Source organism: Rissa tridactyla, chromosome 4, assembly GCF_028500815.1.
Source record: "Rissa tridactyla isolate bRisTri1 chromosome 4, bRisTri1.patW.cur.20221130, whole genome shotgun sequence".
Taxonomy (NCBI): Eukaryota; Metazoa; Chordata; class Aves; order Charadriiformes; family Laridae; genus Rissa; species Rissa tridactyla.
In genome coordinates this window covers 1054519-1064525 of record NC_071469.1, presented here as the reverse complement: position 1 = coordinate 1064525, position 10007 = coordinate 1054519, and the positions used below count along the sequence as shown (strand labels likewise).

The window sequence follows — 10007 nt, the reverse complement described above, 5'->3', positions numbered from 1 at the left end:
GGCCAGGATGAAGGTCCCCATCCCCTGACTCAGCCTCTGGGGCAACTTCTGCTCCTCTGGGGAGACAAAACCTCCGCCCCCAGCAGCAGTTTCATCCCTGCTATGGGCTGGCCCTTCCTGGGGGGGCTGTCTGACCCTCAGGTGAATGTTTTTTCTCCAAAGAGCCCCTTTGGAGAACGCGTTTGGTTTTTCTTGCAGCCTCCCGGCGCGTGGCTCCTGGCGGCGGGTTTTTGGCGGGCTGCTGTGGCAGCGCTCTGACGGGCTCTGGTCCTCGTCCCCTGCGAAGCCAGCCCTCAGCATCCCTGCTGAGTTACCGCATCTCCGCGGTGAGCATCACAGCAGCAACAGACAGCTCCGGAAACCATCATTTCCAGCCTCCTCGTTTTCCTGCTCCCAATACGAGTCCCGTGTAGCCGGGCGAGCCCGAGGTGGTAGATTTCTGAAGTCACCAAAACGTAACCCGCTCCGGTGCCCAGCAGTGCTCTGTTACCCTCCTCCGGGCTCCCGGCAGAGGGGAGGGCTCTGCTAAAAATGGCATTTTTGGGGGCACTTTGGCAGCAATATGATCCAGGCAGGAAGGAGACCACCCCCTGTGCCTCCGGAGCGGCTCCGGGTGATGCTCGGCTGCGTTAAACGGAGCCTGTGACAGTCCCACCCGAGGGGGCTTTGCCCCCAAAGGAACCAGTGAAACGGGTAATAATTAAGGAGAATTGCCAACCCCTAAGGCAAGCGATGGAGAGCAAGGGTGAGTGTGCAGCACCAAGCAGGCTCTCACGTGCTTTTTGCCACAAACCCACTTATTTTTTTCAAAAAAACAAGTATAGTCCTGCATGGGGCTGCATCTTTTACCCCACCGAGCGCAGGATGCAGTGAGCGAGGGACTAAGCGGAGGGTGTAACTGCACTGTGAAACACAGTCCGTCTCTTCAGTGGCATCCAGGTGTCCCTATTTTCCCACCTCTTCCGTCCTGCTGGGTACGTAAGGGGTGTGCTAACTTCTCGTTTGGTAACGGCCCCGTGGGGGTCTCACAAACACCTCCTTGCCTGAGCGGTTGCCCACTTGAACGCTGCCTAAAGAGCCGGGAAAGCTTAATCGTTCGGTCCGATGTTATATTCCAAGTCTGCTGAAGCAGGGGATCTGGCGCTGGGGAGGTGCAGATGCTGCTGCCCGTCGCCCTCACGGGCTTCCAGGGTTGTAGCTGTTGGGGTTATTTATTTCAGCTCTGTTCTTTTCTCCTGCGTCGCCCGTGGTTGGTATTAGTTTCAGGCAGTTTATCCGTGCGTCACGCTGAGACGCAGCGCTCGCTGCTGGCGACTGCCCTGCCGGGCTCCCACCTTCTCGATGGGCCCCCTCTTCGCCCCGGGCACGCCAGGAACACCATGGTGGGCACCATTTATCCGCCCGGCTCATCTGCACCGATAAACCATCAGGTACGGTTTGACCAGGCAAGAAAAATGTGCGGATCCCTTCTCTTATGCGTGGTGCCCTGCTTGAAGCGGGCGCTGCCAAGCCTGGGTTGTCCCCGGTGTCACTCGGTCGTGGTGGAAGAGCTGCTGCTGCTTGGAGCTCGCAAATCCCAATTGCAGAGAATGGCTGGATTTATCACTCCTACACGGAGGAAGGAAGAGAAACCTCACTTCAAACTTCAGCTACGAAGGAAACCACACATTTTTGGAGTCAGTGTCTCCAAATAGCTGATTTTTCCCTCCATCTTCTCCCACGCGGCATCCAGCTCCTGCGAAGACCATACCGGTGGCAGATCCTGCTCCCGCTTGCGAGTCCTTGTGGGCCCAGGGCCACGGGAACAAGGCAGAGAAGGTGTTTCAGCCTCCCAGATTCCCCGCAGTTCAGCTGTATTTCGAGCAGACCCTTGGGGCTCGGGGGGGTTTAACTCATCGTCTGTATGTTTTTCTCTCCTGGTGCACCCTGGGTGCCTGTCCCATGAGCTAGTTGCTTGCTTCTCACAAGTTTCTTAAGCTTAAAAGAAATTGAACAAAAAAACCCATTCTGCAACAGGAGAGACTCCAGTGGTAGGGGACGGTGGTGCTGGCAAAGACCACTCACTGATTAAATAACTGTTGTATCTCCTGTAGGTTTTTAAATGCATTTTCAGGAGAAGATGGAGAGCTATAGGTGCTCTCCTGGTTGGGAACAAGAAGAAATCGCTGCCGCGTCTCAGGCCTGTTGGTGGAGCCCACGCAGACCACGTCCTGGTGGGGACACAACACACGTTGGTGGAGATGGGCTACGCGGGCAAGCTCTGGGGCACCTGATAATCCCCTGTTGGCCTTTTTCCCCCTCAAAGGAGCAGGGAATTTCACCGGGCTGCTCGGGGGAACCAGCCAAGGAGGGTTTTTGGCCTTTCGCGCACACCCGTCCTCGGCCGAGCAGCGCTCGGGGCATCACCCCCGGCGCCGTGTCCTCTGCTGGTGCCCGGTGCAGGTGGTGAGCACACCGCCAAAAGTGCAAAGTTCTCCAGAAAGCACCGTGTCGAGCTATTCCTCCTGCCGCAGGAGTTATTTTGGATAACGCACGGGCCGCAGACCAGCACCGCTCCGTTCTGACCCCCGTTCACCTCCATTCCACGGAGACGCTGCCGTATTTCATCGTTAAATCGCGTGTGCAATAACCGCTAAGCCAACTTTTGCGCCGTGTTAAACAGATCGCCCAGATCGTTTGAGGTTTCTGTTCGGTGGCTGTTGGGCTGCTCCGGGTCCTCCCCAGCCATCAGGGCCCGGCTGGAACCCGGGAATGCCGGGAGTGGAACGGGCTCTGCCTCCCGCTTCTCCCAACCCGACCTTCCGTTGCCCAAACCACCCTGTTCAAGCCCCGTTTTCGCTTCTCCAGCCTTCTCCTCGCGAAGAGATGGGATAAAAGTTTCCGCACAGCTCCCGGCGCGACCGTCGGGTAAAGGCGATATTAAACCTAAAGCGTCATTAGTTTTATTAACGAAGCAGCTTCGTTACATCCCCAAACGTCCCACCTTTGGCATCTCCCACCCAAAGCCTCGCTCCTCTCCCCCGGGGCAGCTCCCGGCCGCCCGCCGACCCTCCGGCACCCCAAAACTTCCCGGGAGTTTGGCTGCCGGGGCTCGGTTTACCGGGGAATGGGGGGGGGCACCCCCCGGTGGGAGACCCGCAGGCCCGTCCGCCGCCCGCGGGCCGCGCAGGCCGCCGGTGGCCGGGCGGGGGGGCGCTGGGAACGGCTGCGGGGTGCGAAGGCGTCCCGGGGCAGCGGGGGGTGGACGGGACACACCGACCCGCCGGTGTCCGCCGTTCCCCGCCGCGCTGCCGGGGGGCAGCGCCTCACGCTGCCGTCCCGTGAGGAAACCGTCCCCGTCGGGGGCTGCCCCGCCGCCCCCAGCTCCGGGGCGAAGCCGGGGGGGGGGGGCACCCCCGGGCCCATCCCGGTGCGGCGGGAACCGGGGATGGGGGGGGCCGGGGCGGTGAGGGGCGGCGGGGGGGGGGGGGGGGGGGGGCGGGTGCCGGGGGGGGGGCAGTGAGGGGAGGGGGGGTACAGAGGGGCGGGGTCGCGCGCGGCGATTGGCCGTTGGCGGCGGGCAGGAGGGGGCGCGATTGGCCGGCGCGGCGGAGCGAGCGGCGGAGCGGCGGGCGGCGATTGGCTGCGGACGAGGAAGTAGGAAGGAGGACGGAGGGGCTCGCGGCTTGCGGGGAGTTCGGCGGCGGCGGCGAGTGGCGCCTCCCTCCCCTCTCCGCCCCCCCTACCCCCCCCCCCCCCGCGGCCCCGGTGCCCGCCCGCCCCCGCCCGCTCCCGGCCTCAGCGCCGGCCGCGCCGGATCGCGACGCCCCGCGGCGAGGGCGGGCGGCGGCGGCGGGGGCGCCTCATCCCCATCCCGCTGCCGAGGAGGCGGCGCTGACGCAGCAGCGTGGAGCCCGGGACCCGGGCGCCCCGGCAGAGCTCCCGTCGCTGGATCTCTTCCCCCCACAACCGGGGCCTGCGGCAGCCCCGCGGCGCGGGAGCGCGCCCCGGTGAGTCTGCCCCCGACCACGACGTCGGACCGACCGCCCGGAGGAACCGGCGGCGGCGCCGCCTCGTCCCCTCCGCCCCCGGGAACTCCGGCGGGCCGGGAGCAGGTGCCGCCGCCCCGGGGCGGGAGCGGGGGGTGCGGGGCCACCGGGAACTTTCCTCGCCGGCGGGGGTGGGCGGCTCCGGGGGAGCCCTGGGAGGGAGGGGAGGGCACGGCGGGCGGCCGCGGCTCGGTCCCCGCGGGGAAGCGGCCTCGGCGGCAGGTGGGCCGGGCCGGGCCGCCCTCAGGTGCGGGCGGCCGTTGGGCGCGCGCGGCGGCCGTTAACTCGCCGAGTACCGGCGGTGCCAGGCCCAACCGAACCCCCCCCCGGGCCCGGCGGGGCCTCCCCCGGGGCGAGCCCCTCCGGCCCCCGCGGCTCGTCAGGACAAAGGCGGCGGGGCCGGCTGACAGGCGGTGCGGGGCGGCGGCGGGGGGGGGCCGGGCCTGCGGGCCGGGGAAGTTGCGGGGGCCGGAACCGGTGCGGGCTCGGGGGGGCGGGGGGTGGTGGTTTGTTGTTGCCCCCGTTGCGGGGGGGGCTGCGCGGCGGGAAGGTGAGGGGTGGTCCCGACATCGCCGGTTTTGAGGCGATTCCCGGGGAAAACGGGCGGGAGCGTGGGTCGGCGGAGCCGCTCTCCTCCGGCCCCCTCCCGGGGCACGGGGGAGGTTTGGGAGCCAAACCGGGCATAAGTTCGCCCAGGGCGGCCGTGGCGGTGGGTTGGTGGGTTGTGTTTTTTTGGAGGGGTCCCCCACCCCCCAGCGTGGTGATAAACCCCCTCGCTTGGATGGGCGTTAATTAACCGGGTGAGTTCGTCATCGTCGACTTTGTGGCCGTTGGCCGTGTGGTGTCGGCGACGCCGCGCAGGTCGCGGGCGGTGGATGGAGGTGAGCGCAGGTGGCTTCCAGCTGCTTCGGGGGACGTGGAGCAGTTTTAATTTTCATCGTGTTTTAACCCCCCCCCGGCCTCCTCCCGGCTGCACTTGCCGCCCGTTCCCCGCGGCCCTGGACATCTCTCTTTTCCTGTGGGTAGCTCCGGTGGCCCAGAGCTTGTTTCCTCTTCTCCTTTTGTGTAGCGGTGGCTCCTAATGGAGGCAGCTCCGCTGGCTCCCTCTTTTCCAGCTGCTTCTACGAGGCGCAGGAGCCAGCGCATGTGACTGGGCAGATCTCGGCAGCCGAGCGAGCTCTCTCCCGGCCGCCGCTCGACAGCCAGCCGCCCAGGCGGGCATGCCGCGGGGACCCCCCCTCTGTCCAAAGAGCAGCCGTGAAAACTTGAAAAACACGAGGGTTTGGGATCTATTCTGTTTGCCCTCTCTCCCCCCCCTCTCCGCCTCCCGCCCCCTTTCCACGAGTGCTTATCTGAAAGAGGTTGTGGTTTGGTTTTGTGTTAAAGAATACAGCTGCCCCTCGTGCTCGCTCTCCATCTGAAGTCATCATTGTCAGGAGCAGGCGAACCTCAAAGTGAAAGGCTTTTCTGGGCTTTTGCTAGCCTGATTAATTGATCTGTCCATCAGTTTGCCACAATTAGAAAGCGCTCGCTCCAGACTGGCGGGCTCTGGGTGATCGTTGGTGCTGCAGGGGCAGGATCGTGCCCCGGGGTCTCAGGTTCTTCTTTTAAGGTTTCCAGTCCTTACGGTTGTGAGAGGTAGGGTGACACGAACTGTGTGATAGACTGATGCTTTTGAAATCTTAATGTGGTTTAAATACCAGCACGCAACTGATCGCTTTAACAGAAATATCCTGCTAACATATTCATCCCGAACCATCCTTCACGTTTGTCATGTTCTGGCTACCTGGATCCTTCTCCAGCTTCAGCTGGAACTGTCTAAATATTTGCTTGTGATAGGAAACTGTGTGTTAGTCTGATTTAACAGGGCATTTTGGATTTAAACATTGATTTCTGTTTGTTTTCCTAATGAATTCAGTCCAGCATTTTAAATGGAGCAGCAGCCTAGGCTTTCCAACTGCTGTTCTCCAGCAGAACAGAATTGCTGCCACGGGGAAGTGTAGCACCACTGATAGGTGTAAAATCAGCTGGAAACCCCCAAACCTGCGGGTGAAAATAATTCCCTCCACTTTGTGAGAGTGGATCCGTTCTGGATGCTCCATTTGCTGCGGGTCAATGGTGACAATTGCACAGGACAACATATTACTGCTCAGAAATGTAGCATTTGGGGGGGTTGGAAACAGGCACAGCCTTGGTCCCGCAGCAGAAACGTTGTTATTTCAGAAGCCACTGAGGTTTCCTCATCCAACTGCGTAACTAGTCTAACGCTGGCATTCTGTCCGTCTTGCCAGTCGTCTGCGTCACCTTTCGGTCTCCCGTCTGACAGCCGTTTTACTTACTTGGTTTTTCTAACCTCTCTGGGCAGAATACGTAAGCTAATTTTGTTTGCTGTGATGGTGTTAATTGCTACTGTGTGATTTGGGGGCCGTACGGACCACGGGACGCATGTGCTGGTACAGTCTGTGGATATCCGATTTAGATAGCGCTTGGCGATTATTTTGGGGAAATACACCCTTCAGCAAATGCTTTTCTAATACTACTGCAGTGCTGAAAATAAACCCTTAGCAGCAAATCTATCCAAAGTAAACAATTGAAAAATAATTAAAAATCGTAGGCAAAGGCATGCTCGCCGTTTGGCATTAGGTTGGGATCACGAGAAAATGAATGAATGATGATATCCGGTGCTGCAAAAATAGGAAGGTATGCTCAGACGGGCAAATACTGCGTGTGAAAGGAGCCATGTGGGGCTCTTTTTGCCCCGTCTAATACTCAGTTAACCGTGGCGATACACCCCGTGGAGGTAACGACAGGAACAGCCCCCGCTTCATGCCCAACCTGCCGAACTAATTAAGTCACAACTATCACATTGTTAATAATACATGAAACGGCAGTTGGTATAACTGGGAAATACAAAAACCGAAAAACAAACACCCCAAAGAAGTCATAAAATTAAAAATAGCTTCCAACAGAAGCCAGGCTGTCGCAGGCCGGGGGGGTCGGGTGGTCCCGGGGCTGTTCTGAGCGCCTGGGCAGCGTTTGTTACTGCTGTTTGCAAACCGCATTTAAGGGGAAAAAGGGGGCGGCTTTGCAGGCATCATCCCGGGGGATTGTGCCCCTGCTTCCCCATGGGGCTGTAAGGGCAGGGGTTCTGCAGGGATGCTCATCCCTGTCCAGCGCAGCCAAATCCCTTCTCATTTGGACCAAAGGCATGGTTCTTAACGACAAAAAATATTAAAATTCATGGTCAGCCTGCGAGTCAGGACGAGTTATTTGTAACAAGACTATTACAGTTTAACCCTCTACGCTTTTGCACTTGCAACCCCCGTACTGGCAACCAATATTCTCTAAATGGGGAAAATGCACTTAAATGTGATGCTAGTGGTTTTATTTCTTAAGACCGAAAGCAATGTGATTGTATGGGACAATGTGATAGCCCTTTATCCAGTTACCGCCCAGACTTGGTGTTCTAGCATGAAACTTTATTATAAAAAAAGCAGAATAAAGTAGAGTCGCAGTGATATTTCATGTCAGAGTAAAAAGTCTTCCATTGGAAGAGCAGGAGAATGGGAATCTTTATCTTGATGTAAAGCGAAATGAGGGACTGACGGTATCATTAAAAAGTTAAACCAAAGGATGTCATTAAGAAGAATAAATGTAAGTCTGATTTAAAATTAATTAACTTTGCACCTGTTCTCTGTCCCCTGTCAATATTTGTGGCATTGGAATTGAATTCATCTGTTCATGTTACTACTACTCCTGCGGTGTGTCTGAAAATCCGTAGGAAATAGGAGAGAGTATGGAGGGCTGGCAAGGTGTAAAAAGTGTGGTCAGCTGAGTGAAGTGAGCAACCCGGACCTCTTCTTAAAACCTCTGAATTACTGACGTTGCAGTAATATAATTTCCAAAGAATATTTCAAGTTAAGTCGTAGTGGAAGCCCCTCATGTAGGTGATGGCAGGGCTGTGCTCTGGTCCTGGCGGAATGTGGTTGAAAATGAAGGTAACTTGGCTGGAGAAGCGGTCGTTTTTCCCTTATTCAGATAATTGATACTCATTGAATTTCACGAAATCTTTCGTAGAGGGTGTGTGGTTATTAACTCCAGGTGAGTCAAAAATAAGACACTTCTGATTTTTCTTGGGGTTCTCTCTGGTGCGAGCCTGCTCGCTGCTTGGGCAGGTGTTAAACAGCCTCTCGGTGCCTTCAGGCCTTACATCTACGCTTTTCACATGTCGCATGGCCAGGAATGCTGCTTTTATCACCTTTTTTTTTTTTTTTAATAAATCCTGATTGAAATTATAGGTGCATCTCCATTAATGGTGCTCGGTTGAATTATTGCTGAGGGCTGCTTTCGGTCCTCCGTTTTGCAGTTCTCCTTCCTTTGCTGTTTAAATTTCCCAGCCTGTTCAGAGACTCGCGGTGCGGGCTCTCGCGAGGTGTTTGCCGTGACACATGCGGCGACGCAGAGGGGTCTGGTGGCATCGGCAGGGTGTCACGTTGGGTACCGTGCTGGGGCGGCTCGGGGTGAGAGCCTGGGGATGTTCTCCTCTTCCCAGAAGGGGTGTCCTGCAGCCCCGGGGGGCTTTTCCCTGCTGGAATATGCTGCGCTCTGGGTGCTGTCCCCTGCGTCGGGGGTGGAAGCATTCCGCAAATGGCATGCGAAGCGGGTGGGCCACTGCGTGGCTGATCTGGAGTGGGTTTGGCATTGAAGAGCCTGGGATTTACGTTAAATCTGTCGAATTCAGGAATAAGACGATGTTTCGGTTCAGAGCTGCCAGTTGCTGTATTCCTTGTGTCCCAGTTCTCTTGAACAAAGGTGTGACTAAACAAGAAAATTATGATTTTTATTTTTTTTTCTTCCTCTTTGTAAGCCACATCACAGGAGTGCTTGCTGGCACCCATTGTTCTTCAAGCAGTTTTTTGAAGGGCTTTCTCATGCTCAGCTTTGAAACTATACAGCTTGCCCAGCTCAGCAGGCTGGATTATTATTTTTTTTTTTTTAATAAAAGATCTTGGCTTTTAGTGACTGCATGTGTATCAATATTTCAAATTATTTACGATGCTCTTAGCAATAGAAAAGAGGCATTTTCCTAGCATTGATTTGAATAAAACCGCTTTGCTGGCAGCTTATTTTTTTTGGTGTCTGAATTATCATCCTTTAAATAAAATCGCGGTGCTGGAGCAGCATCGAGCTCCGTGGACGTCGCTGAACTGTGCTGCTTCATACGTACACCATGCGTGGCCTTCTATTGTTCCTGCCTGTGGCCTGTGTAAAGCACTGAAAATAGCAAGCTTTAGCCTGCCTTCACGCCGTACAGCATTATCCGCTGCCGGTTGGCTTTGTTATGTCTTCGAGTGCCTGCGGAATACCTGGAACAGGCTGAAGGAAAGAAATTGGGAGTTCGAGGCATGTGGGGAAAGGATGGTTGAGTTGAGTTTGGGGGGGCGGGAGGGAGGGAGCCGGGGCTGCGGGGAGCGGCAGCGCGGGGCTGGCACAGCACCCCGTCCTCGCCGGGAACGCTTCACGCTAAAAAGCCTTTTAGGTAGACCCTGAAATGGAGGGGGGGGCTCGAGGTTTTTTTGCGAGATGATGTTTTTTACATGATGGTTTGCTGCGAGTGATAGGGCACTTGGCAGATTGAGCGCATTCTCGCTGATTTTAGGTTTGGGAATACCATAAAAAGGAAAAGGGTTTGGTGGGCGGCGGAGGGGAAGGGTGGAGAAGGGGCATCGAGGCATCCCCCTCTGCGGAGGAAGGATGGAGGGGCGCCGGGGGAATGCAGGTGGTGAGGAATAAGCAACAATAATCACATGTTGATAAACGTGGAAGATTTGAAAGGAGGAGGAAGGCACAGGCTTCTGAAGGAAACTAGTGGGCAGCAGGAGATTGTTAAAAAATTTTTAAAAAAAACCAAAACAGATGCAAGAGAGATGTTTGGTTTTGTTTCTTTGTTTGTCCAGCCGAGTCAAAATTGGCTCAAGA

General features: G+C 56.9%; 1 protein-coding gene across 1 annotated transcript in view; it reads left to right on the top strand.

Moving 5' to 3' along the window:
* Positions 1–3777: 3777 nt before the first annotated feature.
* The window catches only part of BAHD1 (bromo adjacent homology domain containing 1), a 39586-nt gene continuing 33356 nt past the window's right edge, over positions 3778–10007 (top strand). The window contains exon 1 of the mRNA XM_054200756.1: positions 3778–3989. The gene's annotated coding sequence lies outside the window, so the exon portion shown is untranslated. The remainder of the gene's footprint in view (positions 3990–10007) is intronic.